Source organism: Mus caroli, unplaced genomic scaffold (genome assembly GCF_978045245.1).
Source record: "Mus caroli unplaced genomic scaffold, Mus_caroli_1 scaffold_5, whole genome shotgun sequence".
Taxonomy (NCBI): domain Eukaryota; kingdom Metazoa; phylum Chordata; class Mammalia; order Rodentia; family Muridae; genus Mus; species Mus caroli.
Window position 1 is genome coordinate 135,114,285 of NW_028227260.1, and position 16,372 is coordinate 135,130,656.

Here is a 16,372-nt window from a genome sequence, read left to right on the forward strand (position 1 = left end):
TGTGTGTCTTAAATTTAAATGAATGCTTTAATTGCATGATTTAAAGAAAATAATGTCAGCTCATATGGCAGATACCATTGCACCTAATAGGTATTCCAATGTTTAAGCCTTTGCATCCCCTGATTGAAGCAGATGTCACTTTCTCACTCCATCTCTCTCTATTTACTTTACCTCTGCTTTTTTCTTTTGTAGTCTAGTGACCTCCATCTGTTGCATTGGATATTTCATACCTATGTGGCTGAGACAACATGTGCACTTTGCTTAGATTTTCTTTTTGTTCAAAACATAAAAGAAACCAATTAATTTAGGTTTTTAAAATCCAAAGAATATGTATAGTTTTTGTACAAAGGGAATTATAACTTCTGCTAATGTTACCTGTCTTCCATGCTTTGACTCAATTCTGTTACATGATTTACAGTGTTACCTTATAGAGACGTTTGTTTGCTATCTCTGAGCTTGCTGTCTTCTTGGCTTGTGCACTCCCATATAAGCAAAACTCTATCCTAGGCAGTGATGGCTAACTGCCATTACAGGCACCTTATATCTGAGCCCTTTATCCAGGGTGCATCAGCATTTACTGCCTCTTTGACTATATTTAGAATATATTGGCCCTCCTATGAATTAGGGTATATAATTTTATATAAATTACTATATATTTTAGCATATATAATTCTATATGCTAAATATGGCTATGTCACCAAGGTCTTGAGTGCCCTGGAAGCACCAAAGTTTCTACCTTGCTGAGATACTTCCACCTGGGTTAACTCTTGGCCATACTGATGCTGCTTGTTGGTACCAATCCCCCCTTAACTTATTCAATGACAGTTACTATGCTGTTAACAATGTAAAGTCCTTCCTCTCTGCTGTAATTAAAAAATCAGGGGTCCCACTCCACCTTGTTACATCTCAGCTTCAGACCTTGCTTGAGGTAAGATAAGCCCCTTTATATGTTCAGCATAACCAGTCTATCTGAAGCCATCTAGGAAATTCAGATACTTTAACACTGAAGCCAGACAAGGCAACCATGTTGAGGACTTCATACAACAGTCAGGCTGTAGCTATAGGGAGATCCTCTGCTCCCTGAAATTTTTATTTGTTTCTCTCTCTCTCTCTCTCTCTCTCTCTCTCTCTCTCTCTCTCTCTCTCTCTCTCCCTCCCTCCCTCTCTTTCTTTCTTTCTTTCTTTCTTTCTTTCTTTTTTTCTTTCTTTCTTTCTTTCTTCCTTTCTTTTTGTTTTTGAGACAGCATTGGACTGTATAGCCTTGGCTGTCCTGGAATTTGCTCTGTATCCAAGGCTGGCCTACAACTCAGAGATCCTACTGTCTTGGCCACCTGGGTGTTGAGATTAAAGATGTATGCCACCACCACCCAATTCAAAGCTTACCTTTTCATTTATTCACTTTACATGCAAATTACAGGCCTCCTCCCTCCTCTCCTCTCCTCCCAGTCCCACCCTTACAACTTCTTCCCCCACTATCCTATCCCCTACTCTTCAGAGTAGGGCAGGCTACTTTGGGTCTCCCCCTGACCTGGAACAGCTAGTCCCAGCAAGACTAAGCACATCCTCTCCCATTGAGGCCCAACAAAGCAGTCAAACCAGAGGAAGGGGATTTCCTTCAATTTTTGAGATTATGATATAATTATATTGTTTCTCCCTTCTCTTTTCTCTCTTCAGGCCCATATATCCCTCCTTTCTCTTTCTACACTAATCAGTTCTCACCATTATAAATGTTTAAACTTGTGATGAACAAAGGCAGGATACACGGCAAAGCAGACAGAGACACTCCATGAGGCCTCAGCCATACACAAAAAAACTACAGGGAATTATGGAATGATGAGAGTAGAAGCAATATCTGCTGTAAGGAAGAGCACACAGATTGTTTAGCAAATACTATTATTCTTTCCTTTGTTGAGGTTGTAATGTAACCACACCATTTTTCCTTTCCCAGGAAATATGAAATAAGTCATCTCTTATCTAGGTTTGAATCTATTTGGGAGCTTAGTAACCAGTTGACATAGGTACTTGTGTCCCACATGGCAGCAGCCCACCTTTTTATGCTCTATCACCTCTAGCCATTAGGGTATGGTATGGATCCAGAGTGTTAGCGCATCCTGGAAAGGTCTGGCCACCTTGGGCATCACCCTGCATTTGAGGAATCAAGTTGACAGCTGAGAATACTGCACCAATGCCCAAGTGGTAGTATTTCCACTGCATAGTAAGAGGACCTGATTTACCACTTGGTACAGTGTTCATGTTTTTGAATCTGAGGGTTCTGATCTCTCTTCCAGAAAGGGATATGGTTCCATATGGGATTAAAGATGTATGGCAGCACCACCCAATTCAAAGCTTACTTTTTCATTTATTCACTTTACATGCAAATTACAGGCCTCCTCCCTCCTCTCCTCCCAGTCCCACCCTTACAACTTCTTCCCCCACTACCCTATCCCCCATTATATAATATGGTTTCTGTCCTCTGAGCAAAAATTATTTTCCACAAGTAAAAAGTACAGTGGAAATGGAGACCCAAAGGGATCTTTGTTTCCAAAACTGATTCATTCTCAGAGGCTCATATCTAGCCAGATGTGGTCAGGATACTGGAATAGCAAACATTGAGTCTGGAAGGTAAAATGTTTGGGTGTTTTGTTCAGTAGAAGAATCATGTAGTGTGTGGTAATACATTGTTACACCCACTCCAGTGAAGTCTGCTTGACAGGCCGAGAGCCCTGGAAGCACTCACGAGGCAAAGAGTTTCAAGGAAACTCAGCCTCCTGGAACCTTGGCATTCCCATAGCCCATATACTCAAACCCTATCCCTGTCTTAATATGGTATATGCTCTCTTTCAGTATTGTTTTATTATAAGTACCTTTAAAGACTGAATTTTAACATAGGTGAGCCTCCACCAGTGTTCCAACATCCGAGAAAATCATTGAAGCCAATGAGCTTGGAATTCAGTAGGAATTCAGTGAGAAGGTTACTTATTCAGTGACATTCAAATTTACTTCTAGCAGAGACAGAGAAACTAATTAGGCATTACAAAGAACAGAGATAGAATACCTTAGGGCTAGTCTGCAGAGTGATTACTTAGGACTTAGGACAGTAGCCAAGTCTCACCCAAGCAAGGGAATACACAATGGCCTATCAAATAGGTGGGTTTACCATGAAAGAGTTAAGGAATCCCCCTGAGACAGGTTTCTTCACTAGGCCCAAAGGAACAGCATAATCAGGCATTTACTAAGAACCCCTGGTGGTGGGCTTAACAATAGACTAGCATTACACCTGGCTCCCTTCTTAGTGGTAAACAGCAGCCTGGTCCCCACTATCTTTTGATGTATACATTCCTTTTGTTTTGTGTCACTGTAACTCGGTGGATGTGTCTCACCTGGTTTCTTGTTATTCTTCTGTATAAAAAGTTTGATGCTCAATTTGACAAACACACTCAGATTCAACATGCTCTCTTGTTTACTGTTTGTCATTCATTCACTGACTCCTTTGCCCACCTGCAACCAGACACCTGTTCCTCACAGATAGGAGACACAAAAAAGGGGTTAGTCTGCAACAATGCATTATTCTGAAAATGTCTCTTATTTCCCAGTTCTATGCCCCTAGGGTTGACTCAGCAGAAGGGCATGTTGCTAAAGGAACAGAATTTGCAACCTGTATAATAAGCGCAATGGAACCCAACTTCATCCCTTGCCCTAAAATTGTAAGAAATTTGATAACTACTACTAAACGAAGTTCATGATCTGTCTTATCTGTAACCCCAGTTATAAAACTACACATAATTGAAAGGATAGAGGCTCCCAACAAATATGGTGACTCCTTCACACATATCCTTGATTTAAGTGCCAAAATAAAAATCCTGATTCCACAGATAATGGGCTCAGTTGACTTTTCTTTATAAACCTTAAATTAGAGTTTCCATCAAACATATTCTCAAAAAAGGACATTATAGACATAGTAGATACTGTTTCTAATTTGCATACCATATCCAACTTTAGACAGTCAAGGGGTTCATGGCAAAGAACAGAAAATTTGTATCCAAGATTTGAAAGCACAGTTGCCATTTTCAACCCTATATTTCACCCTTACCTTTCGCTCTTTGGGGTAGAAATTCCTATCTCAATGGAGTTATGGAATCTCTGTCCTGGAATATTCCTTCTCAAGGAAAAAACACCTAGCCAATGCTCTTGAATAGAACACTAGCACATTAGTGACCAATTAAGGGGACAGACTTAAAGTTCCTCATCAGCTAAGCCAAGAACAACTTAAGAAAGATCATATAGAGCCACACATCGGCGTCTTGAATATTCCTATATGCTGTATTCCTGAGAGTCTGGTAAATAGTTTACATTTCCTCCCCTCTATCAATGTGCATCCCCATTACTTTGATACTCTTTTAGCCTGGAGGCATATCTCCTGCCACAGTCACTCAAAATTGCCATATTATCGTTATTGATTCACAGGATCACATTATTATTCTTTACATCCCAGTGATAAAGGTGTGCTTTTTCAAGGCCTACTTCTCAAAAATCAAGCACTGACATCTGGCTTTCAAATAGCTTAACCTGGGAATGCTCAACAGTTCTACCTTCTTACAACATTGGGTAATACAGCAAAAGACAAAATAGACAAAAGACAAAAATATCCCCATATAGGACAACAAAATGCAATTGTTTGAATGTAATAATTACCTCAGAGCATAAAAACCCATCAGTAACACATTATGGAAAATAAATGTAAATGTTTTTTTCCTTGGTGTAATTTAACTGACAGTGATCCCAGATTTGAATTCTTTATTTCTCTCCCTCCATATCTTGTATTGTTTCTGTCACTTTGTTGCATGAATCTGGGTCTGTACAGCATGAATACACACTTGAGAATGTGTCTTTATCTGTCTCTGGGTCTATCTTTGGATGTAACTGTGTCTCTGTCCCTAAGAAATGCTCTCTGTCTCTCTGTATGTTTCTCTCTGTGTGTTTATCTTTGTCTCTGTCTCTGTCTGTCTCCCTCTCTTTCTCTCTCTCTCTCCTCATTGAACTACACAGAAAGTGTCATATGGAAAAATTAGCAATATGTAAAGAATAATTTAATTGGGTTGTACAAGTGAATATGCCACTGCCTCCAACTGATCTAGATTTAAAAAAAAACCAATATTACAAGTACCATTGTTTTTTATGTACTATCTCTATGTTGTTCTCAATATTTATGGAGAATATTCATTTTATGAAACATTTTAAGAACACCTAAACCTGATAAACAGCTTCAGTGAAGTAGCTGGATATAAAATTAACTCAAACAAGTCAATGGCCTTTCTCTACACAAAGAATAAACAGCCTGACAAAGAAATTAGGCAAACTACACCTTTCACAGTAGTCACAAATAATATAAAATACCTTGGTGTGACTCTAACTAAGGAAGTGAAAGTTTTGTATGATAAGAATTTCAATTCTCTGAAGAAAGAAATTAAAGAAGATCTCAGAAGATGGAAAGATCTCCCATGCTCACGGATTGGCAGGATCAACATTGTAAAAATGGCTATCTTGCCAAAAGCAATCTACAGATTCAATGCAATCCCCATCAAATTTCCAACTCAATTCTTCAACGAATTAGAGAGAGCAATATGCAAATTCATCTGGAATAACAAAAAACCTAGGATAGCAAAAACTCTTCTCAAGGATAAAAGAACCTCTGGTGGAATCACCATGCCTGACCTAAAGCTTTACTACAGAGCAATTGTGATAAAAACTGCATGGTACGGATATAGTGACAGACAAGTAGACCAATGGAATAGAATTGAAGACCCAGAAATGAACCCACACACCTATGGTCACTTGATCTTCAACAAGGGAGCTAAAACCATCCAGTGGAAGAAAGACAGCATTTTCAACAAATGGTGCTGGCACAACAGGCCGTTATCATGTAGAAGAATGTGAATTGATCCATTCCTATCCCCTTGTACTAAGGTCAAATCTAAGTGGATTAAGTAACTCCACATGAAGCCAGAGACACTAAAACTTATAGAGGAGAAAGTGGGGAAAAGCCTCGAAGATATGGGCACAGGGGAAAATTTCTGAATAGAACAGCAATGGCTTGTGCTGTAAGATCGAGAATTGACAAATGGGACCTCATGAAACTGCAAAGCTTCTGCAAGGCAAAAGACACCATCAATAAGACAAAAAGGCCACCAACAGATTGGGAAAGGATCTTTACCTATCCTAAATCAGATAGGGAACTAATATCGAATATATATGAAGAACTCAAGAAGGTGGACTCCAGAAAATCAAATAACCCCATTAAAAAATGGGGCTCAGAGCTAAACAAAGAATTCTCACCTGAGGAATACAGAATGGCTGAGAAGCATCTGAAAAAATGTTCAGCATCCTTAATCATCAGAGAAATGCAAATCAAAACAACCCTGAGGTTCCATCTCACACCAGTTAGAATGGCTAAGATCAAATATTCAGGTGACAGCAGATGCTGGCAAAGATGTGGAGAAAAAGGAACACTCCTCCATTGTTGGTGGGATTGCAAGCTTGTACAACCACTCTGGAAATCAGTCTGGCGGTTCCTCAGAATATTGGACATAGTGTTACAGTAGGATCCCACAATACCTCTTCTGGGCATATATCCAGAAGATGTTCCAACTGATAAGAAGGACACATGCTCCACTATGTTCATAGCAGCCTTATTTATAATAGCCAGAAGCTGGAAAGAACCCAGATGCCCCTCAACAGAGGAATGGATACAAAAAATTTGGTACATTTACACAATGGAGTACTACTCAGCTATTAAAAGGAATGAATTTGGCAACAGGCCCGGGAGGTGGTGCAGCTAGATGGGTTGGAGAACCGCGTGCATGTCCTGCTGGGCCCGGTGGAGACGGTGGAGCTGCCGGAGCGAGTGGACGCCATCGTCAGCGAGTGGCATGGCTAAAGACTTTTGCACGAGTCTATGCTGAGCTCCGTGCTCCACGCGCGGACCAAATGGCTGAAGGAGGGAGGTCTCCTCCTGCCAGCTTCCGCAGAGCTCTTTGTGGCCCGGATTAGCGACCAGATGCTCCAGTGGCGTCTGGGTTTCTGGAGCCAGGTGAAGCAGCATTATGGCGTGGATATGAGCTGCATGGAGAGCTTCGCCACGCGCTGCCTCTTGGGCCATTCGGAGATCGTGGTGCAGGATCTGTCCGGAGAGGACGTGATTGCCCGGCCGCAGCGCTTTGCCCAGCTCGAGCTGGCCCTAGCCGGCCTGGAGCAGGAGCTGGAGGCTCGTGTGGGCGGACGCTTCCGCTGCAGCTGCTATGGTTCCGCGCCTCTACCCGGTTTCGCCATCTGGTTTCAAGTGACCTTTCCCGGAGGGGACTCGGAGAAACCTCTGGTGCTGTCCACCTCGCCTTTTCACCCGGCCACCAACTGGAAGCAGACGCTCCTCTACTTGAAATGAGCCGGTGCTGGTGGAACAAGATACGGACATTTCCGGAGAGATCACCCTGCTGCCCTCCCCGGACAACCCCCGGCGTTGTCCAGAAAAAGTACTGGACCGTCGTGTAGTTAATGGGAAGGTGGAGTATTTCCTGAAGTGGAAGGGGTTCACAGATGCTGATAATACTTGGGATCCAGAAGAAAATTTAGATTGTCCAGATTTAATTGAAGCATTTCTTAATTCTCAAAAAGCTGGTAAAGAAAAAGATGGTACAAAAAGGAAAATTTTAGCTGACAGTGAATCTGATGATAGCAAATCGAAGAAGAAGAGAGATGCTGCTGACAAACCTAGGGCCTTTGCCAGAGGTCTTGATCCTGAACGAATAATTGGTGCCACAGACAGCAGGGGAGAATTAATGTTTCTCATGAAGTGGAAGGACTCGGATGAGGCTGACTTGGTGCTGCCAAAGGAGGTGAATATGAAGTGTCCTCAGATTGTCATTGCCTTCTACGAGGAGAGGCTGACTTGGTATTCTTGTCCCGAAGATGAAGCACAATAATTGTTTCCATATATATATATATATATATATATATATATATATATATATATATATATATAAAATCTGGATCTTGGGTTTTGAATTACTAGTGTGGAAAAAAATAGCAATCTAGTGAAAATCAAGTTTGATATGCTGGTTTTGAAAGTATTGACAGTAGTTGGGATATTTTTGGATTTTGTTCTGCATCAAAAGGCACTGATTCCTTTGAGCAAGTAAGAGCTTTCTGTAGTTGCTTCCCTTAACAATAGAATATTTGCTACCATGTTGTATTTCCTCAGCTTTGAAGAACAGCTTTTCTTAAACGCTGGGGAGATTTTACAGTTATTACTCAAGTCAGAACTGATTTTTAACTGGGACACAGAAGGACCAGTCTGGGGTTTTATTGTTTCTATGCGGTGTATGCATAAAACACATAACTTGTTTGTTTTGTTTTATTTTTAACTGATGATGAAAATACAAGTTGATGAGATTCCCTCCTTGTGAACATTTTCCTGAAACCATAACCTTTCAGATTAAGCAGATTCTGCGATTTATTGGATAGTTTAAAGGCAACAACATCAGAATTGATGTTTTATCACATAAATACATTGGTATATTTACAGAGTGTTGTACACGTCCCCTTTGGAAAATGGAATTAGACTAAGTAATAGTGTGCTTTAATAACAAGACTTGGGCTAGAGGCAGAGGCAGGTCCAGGTCAGCCAGTCTGTGTAAAGGTTCCTCTGGTGAACCATCCCTTGGTAGAAAGTTAAAGTCTGTACTAAAAAGTTATGATTCATGGAATCTGTTTGATGTGGAAATAGAATCGTGGTTGGAGCTGACGTTGGCAATTTAAGACCTGCTGACTAAGTGAGTGAACAAAATTTGCTAATATTATTTAATGACCTGCATGCTTCTTCTTCACCCTGACTCACTCCTTATTGGTAGGATCAATCTTTTCAGTATTTGGGTTATGGTTCAATGAGCCAGAAAAGTAACTGTGTAGTTTCAGAATGTCATCCAACTGTATAGTTACTTTATTGTAAATAATGGTGAACATTGGTCAATAAATAGTTTTATATTCCTTTAAAAAAAAAAGAGTTTAGTTCTGCTAGACCAGGAGATGATATTCATACTGGACACTATCTTCATTCATATAAGAATAACATATCTGTGCTTTTGAAGATGAAAAATATAGACAAATGAATGATTGTTCAGACATTAAACACTTTAATAATTTAAATAATATTTATGTCCATTAAGGCCTCATTGAAAACAAATGAATATGCAAAGATTGGAAGATCATCTAAAGGCTTGTGTTTTATCATCTAAATTAAACAACAACCATTTTCATACTTTCAGCTCTGTTGAATTAAAATAATCACAGCAGGCCTTTTTAAATGTCACTAAAACTCTACAAAAAAAGAGGACATGGATGGCCAATATTTGTACAATTTGGAAGGGGAATAACTACTTATAATGTAATTTTTCCTCAGATGTACTGAATAAAGTATTTTTAATGTAAAAAAAAAGGAATGAATTTATGAAATTCCTAGGCAAATGGTTGGACCTGGAGGGCATCATCCTGAGTGAGGTAACACAATCACAAAAGAACTCAAATGATATGTACTCAATGATAAGTGGATATTAGCCCAGAAATTTAGTATACCCGAGATATAAGATACAAATTGCAAAACACATGAAACTGAAGAAGAACGAAGACCAAAGTGTGACAATTTGTCCCTTCTTAGAATTGGGAACAATCACCCATGGAAGGTGTTGTGTCTGGCCAGTAGATCACAACCTGGGTTTTAGCCTGGAAAGGCATTTTGGAAACCTGGAAGAGAAGAGGGGCTGGGCTGTGTGCGAGATAAGGAAGGAACCAAGACAAAGCTCTCTGCTCAAGGTTCAATTTTTACTATTCTGGCACACCGTTATGAAAGAAGGGGGAGGGGCACAATTCCGGCCAAATAATCTAGCAGGGTGATCACATGATGGCTTCGGAACAGCAAAGCGACAGGTTCCAAGAGTGGGCATGACAGAATGATTAAACAGAAATCTCCACCCCTGTACAAACAGGTTTCAGGCTAGGGGAGAAGAGACTACAGGAAGGAGTTACAGAGACAAAATTTGGAGCTGAGACAAAAGGATGGACCATGTAGAGACTGCCATATCCAGGGACCCATCCCATAATCAGCCTCCAAATGATGACACCATTGCATATACTAGCAAGAGTTTGCTGAAAGGACCCTGATAGAGCTGTCTCTTGTGAGACTAGGCCAGGGCCTAGCAAACACATAAGTGGATGTTCACAGTCAGCTATTGGATGGATCACAGGGCTCCCAATGGAGGAGCTAGAGAAAGTATCCAAGGAGCTAAAGAGATCTGCAACCCTGTAGTTACAACAACATTATGAACTAACCAGTACCCCGGAGCTCTTGACTCTAGCTGCATATGTATCAAAAGATGGCCTAGTCGGCCATCACTGGAGAGAGAGGCCCATTGGACATGCAAACTTTATATGCCCCAGTACAGGGGAACGCCAGGGCCATAAAGTGGGAGTTTGTAGGTAGGGGAGTAAGGGGGGACAGTATGGGGGATTTTGGGATAGCATTGGAAATGTAATTGAGGAAAATACGTAATAAAAAAAAGAAACAGCTTTTATTCTATTTACCATTTTCTGAATATGATCATCATAACACATATACCAGTACACATTCATTACATTCTGGGTTAAGAGTATTGAAAAGACCATATTTTTAAAATAATAGTTATGCCTTAGGTAAGATTATAATCATTGATTACTTGAGAAACTCAAGGCAAATAAGGTTGTTTGTTACATTGGTCTCTTAAAGACAGGTTATAAAAAGGAGATGTATACAGTAGGCATCAGTCTTAAACTTGAAGTGACCTGAACGTCACTCTAATATAATATATATAATTATATATATTATAATTATATAATATATAAATCTAATATAATATAATTATATATTATATAATATATATTATATTATATATAATATATATAATATAATTATAATATAATTAATATAATATAATTAACTCTAATATAATATATAAATCTAATATAATAAAATTAACTCTGACTGTGAGATTAAGCAAAAAGTCCAGTCTTACAAGGTAAAAGCAATTTCTATTAAAAATTTATCACCATTGGAGTGGACTTGAGGTAAGAATATCTTGCCCTTTTCAGTGTGATGCTTCCCTGAAGCAGAATATTCTCATAGATGTGCCAAATATTCCCATGTGCTTTTCTTGCCTGGGTTTCGGTAATGAGGTATGTGGGGAAATTCAGGCTGGTCTGCAGTCGAGCTGAGGTCTGAAACCCTATGATCATAATTCACCTACATGACACGGTAGGTATTCCCTTATTCTCCTTGTACTCCAGCCCCTGCCTAAGGTACCACCTCCCACAGGCCCCACAAGAGAAGCATGGTCAGTAGTCACATAAGCAATGGCCCAAGCTTCTGACCTTCAGGGTAAAGTCCTCCCCAGTTACCTAGCAACAGTGAAGACCATAAAAAGTGGTGCTCAGCCTGCACCTCACTCTCTTATTCTTTTGTCCTCTCACCTTTCTCTTCTCTCACTTCTCTCTCCTCTTCCCTTTCTCGTTTTTTCTTGTCTCTCTCTCTCTCTCTCTCTCTCTCTCTCTCTCTCTCTCTCTCTCTCTCTCTCTCTCTCTCTCTCTCTCTCTCTCTCTCCTTTCTACCTTCTCTTTTCCCCCTGCATTTCTATAATAAAGCTCTAAAACCATAGAGTCTCTGCTCTGCTCCTTCAAGTTCTGCTGCGCACTCTGGTCAGTGCTGGGAACTTCTTCCCTCTTCCCTCTCTCCCACATCCCTGGTGGCTTTACCAAAGTAGCTCTGGGGGATGGTCCTCAGGCAGGGCTGCCCCTTACCCACCTCCTGAAGAGTGGGATAGAGGAATGCCCACCCAGGGATGAGTAGATAGGGTAGATGGTAGCCCTCCCACGCCTGACTAGAGAATAGAAAAACTGGCGGGTCAGTGGGCATCTATTTCCTTCTGTCCTTCCCCAGGGCCCCAGCCCCCCCCCCCCTTATTTTTACTTTGTTCCCAACAGAGATACTTGGGTTTCAGAAGAATAGGAAGATGAGTTCCCCCAGATTTAGGAGTCTTTGGGAGAACCAAGGTTCAGGTTGACCCATGGCAGTTTGGACCAGTGCTCCTGAGGCAGGGAGTGCTCCACAGTTCAAGACATAGGAGATACATATATATCAAAGGCAGACATATCACCAGGTGAACCAGTTGCTCTCTGCCCAGGAAAATGCATCTGACATTGAGGGATGTGATGACATTTTCTGGGATGGCTTCCTATCCTCTTTGCCCATAATAGTAACATGCAGCAATCCATTCTATCCTTAGGTCCTCTCTGGACCAAAGTTTATGCTGGTTATCCTAGAATATTTTCATGGTGTTTGGGGCACACAGATCAACCACATAAAAATCTATTTATTGTTCCTTCCTCACTTTTCTCTCCCTCACCACCATCTCTGACCCTCTATCTTAGCATGTGTACCTATCCCCAAATATGAGCATGTGACTGTTCACAGAGGACACAGAAAGTCTGAGAGTGACTTAGTGTATTTGGAGAAAAGAAAGACAGCAAAGTATCCTGAGTGGTCCCTAGTAATTAGAGTAGGGTCTGATGGAGCTTTGGTCTGGGGAGAAGAGAGAGATTGTCACAGATCTCAAGATAGCTCATTATAATTGCCTGGCCATGTTCAGGAGATGGTTCAGATGGGGTCCCAATCCCAGGAATTAGCAGGCATGGGGGCAGGTAAGATGGAATGTTTCTCCTTTTGATAAGTTCTCTTCTCACCATCCAGTACCAGAGTTTCCTGACTTTTCAGTAAAGGATGTGAATGAACACTGCTGCTCCTGGTAGTCATTAGGTTGAAGACACAAAGCAGCATCAGTCAGGACAGAAATGACTGGGTACCTGAATACTCAGGCCTGGGTCTATTAACAGAAGAATCACAGGTATTGGCACATATTTTTATCTCCCAACATACTTCTAGCTCAGGCTTGAAAAATTGAACAGAGCTACCTGGGCAAACCCTGTGTCCACCCCAAAGCCATATTCTTGTACATAAAAACTGTCAACACTCCCAGGGGCCCAGCTAATGTTTCTGGTCTTCTCCCTTATAACGTCTGCTCATCTTCCCTTATTCCTTGACCTCTCAGCCACCCTAAACCCTCTGCCCTACCAGCACAGGGTGCTCCTGAGAGGATTTTAAGGACAAAAATCTCTAAACTGACAGCATTATTTTTCCTACATCATTATTTTGATTGAACTAATAAAATTTAATTTAAAATATACAAATCAGTCTTGACATTTTTAAGTCATCAAAATAATTTATAATAGTCAAATGCCTCTTGAATATACACGACATCTTCTGAAACTAAAAGTAATAGGCAATCAACCAAACAACCAGTTTTAAAAGTTTATTTGGAACATTAAACATGATAGAAGTGGAAAAAATATCTTATGAATTCATCTACAAAAAAATTGTGACAGGTTCCTGATTAGACAGAAACCATTCCATTTCCAAGGCAGAATATGCAGTGTAACTCTGGCTTCATATAAGGAATTGGGTAGTGTTCCTTCTGTTTCTATTTTGAGGAATAGTTTGAAGAGTATTGGCATTAGTTCTTCTTTGAGGTCTGATAGAATTCTGTGCTAAAATAATCTGGTCCTGGACTTTTTATGGTTGGGAGACTTTTAATGACTACATCTATTTATTTAGGGGTTATGATACTGTCTAGATGGTTTATATGATCCTGATTTAATTTAGGTATTTTGTATCTGTCTAGAAAATTGTCCATTTCATCCACGTTTTGCAGGTTTGTTGAACATAGTAGAATATGACGATTTTTAAAAATCTCCTCAGTTTCTGTTGTTATATCTCCTTTTTCATTTCTGATTTTGTTAATTTGGATAGTGTCCCTGTATTTTCTGGTTAGTCTGGCTAAGGGTTCATCTACGTCTTTTATTTTCTCAAAGAACTTGTTCCTATATTTGTTGATTCTTTGTACAGTTTTTTGTTTCTATTTGATTGATTTCAGCCCTGAGTTTGATTATTTCCTGCTGTCTACTCTTCTTGAGTGAATTTGCTCCTTTTTTGTTTTTTTTCTAGAGCTTTTGGGTGTGCTGTCAAGCTGCTAGTATATGCATTCTCCAGTTCATTTTTGGAAGCACTCAGAGCTATGAGTTTTCCTCTTAGCACTGCTTTCACTTTATCCTATAAATTTGGGTATGCTGTGGCTTCATTTTCATTGAATTGTAAAAAGTCTTTAATTTCTTTCTTTATTTCTTCCTTGACCAAGTTATCATCGAGTAGACTGTTGTTCAACTTCCATGTGTATGTGGAATTTCTATTATTTTTGTTGCTATTGAGGATCAGTCTTAGTCCTTGATGATCTGATAGGATCCATGAGATTATTTCAATTTTCTTGTATCTGTTGAGGCCTGTTTTGTGACTGATTATATAGTAAATTTTGGAGAAGGCACCATGAAGTTCTTAGAGAAGGTATATTCTTTTGTTTTAGGATAAATTATTCTATAGATATCTGTTAAATCCATTTGTTTCATAACTTATGTTAGTTTCACTGAATCACTGCTTAGTTTCTGTTTCCAGAGTCTGTCCACTGATGAGAATGGGGAGTTGAAGTCTCCCACTATTATTGGGAGAGTTGCATTGTGTATTTTGAGGTTTAATAAAATTTCTTTTTTTTAATTTGTAATATTTTTTATTACGTATTTTCCTCAATTACATTTCCAATGCTATCCCAAAAGTCCCCCATAGCCCCCCACCCCCACTTCTCTACACACCCATTCCCATTTCTTTGGCCCTGGAGTTCCCCTGTACTGTGGAATATAAAGGTTGTGTGTTCAATGGACCTCTCTTTCCAGTGATGGCCAACTAGGCCAACTTTTTATACATATGAAGCAAGAGTCAAGAGCGCCTGGGTACTGGTTACTTCATAATGTTGTTCCACCTATAGGGTTGCAGATCCCTTTAGCTCCTTGGGTACTTTCTCTAGCTCCTCCATTGGGAGCCCTGTGATCCATCCAATAGCTGACTGTGAAGATCCACTTCTGTGCTTGCTAGGCCCAACATAGTATCAAAAGGCACAGCTATATCTAGGTCCTTTCAGCAAAATCTTGCTAGTTAGTGTATGCAATGGTGTCAGCGTTTGGAAGCTGACTATGGGATGGATCCCTATATATGGTAGACCCTAGATGGTCCATCCTTTCATCACAGCTCCAAACTTTGTCTCTGTAACTCCTTCCATGGGAGTTTTGTTCCCAATTCTCAGAAGGGGCACAGTATCTACACTTTGGTCTTCATTATTCTTGAGTTTCATGCGTTTAGCAAATTATATCTTCTATCTTGGATATCCTAAGTTTTGGGCTAATATCCACTTATCAGTGAGTACATATTGTGTGAGTTCCTTTGTGATTGGGTTACCTCACTCAAGATGATGCCCTCCAGGTCCATCCATTTGCCTAGGAATTTCATAAATTCATTCTTTTTAATAGCTGAGTAGTACTCCATTGTGTAAATGTACCACATTTTCTGTATCCATTCCTCTGTTGAGGGGCATCTAGGTTCTTTCCAGCTTCTGGCTATTATAAATAAGGCTGCTATGAACATAGTAGAGCATGTGTCCTCTTACCTGTTGGGACATTTTCTGGATATATGCCCAGGAGAGGTATTGCTGGATCCTCCTGTAGAACTATGTCCGATTTTCTAAGGAACCACCAGACTGATTTCCAGAGTGGTTGTACAAGCTTGCAATCCCACCAACAATGGAGGAGTGTTCCTCTTTCTCCACATCCTGGCCAGCATCTGCTGTCACCTGAATTTTTTATCTTAGCCATTCTAACTGGTATGAGATGGAATCTCAGGGTTGTTTTGATTTGCATTTCCCTGATGATTAAGGTTGCTGACCATTTTTTCAGGTGTTTCTCTGCCATTCTGTATTCCTCAGGTGAAAATTTTTTGTTCAGGTCTGAGCCCCATTTTTAATGGGGTTATTTGATTTTCTGGAGTCCACCTTCTTGAGTTCTTTATATATATTGGATATTAGTCCCCTATCTGATTTAGGATAAGTAAAGATCCTTTCCCAATCTGTTGGTGGTCTTTTTGTCTTATTGAGAGTGTCTTTTGCCTTGCAGAAGCTTTGCAGTTTCATGAGGTCCCATTTGTCAATTCTAGATCTTACAGCACAAGCCATTACTGTTCTATTCAGGAATTTTTCCCCTGTGCCCATATCTTCAAGGCTTTTCCCCACTTTCTCCTCTATAAGTTTCAGTGTCTCTGGTTTTATGTGAAGTTCCTTGATCCACTTAGATTTGACCTAAGTAC

The 16,372-nt window shown here is 40.1% G+C and overlaps 1 pseudogene; it reads left to right on the plus strand.

Annotated features, from left to right (window-relative positions):
• Positions 1-6,808: 6,808 nt before the first annotated feature.
• Positions 6,809-8,671, plus strand: LOC147004831 (protein arginine N-methyltransferase 6-like; annotated as a pseudogene).
• Positions 8,672-16,372: the final 7,701 nt, after the last annotated feature.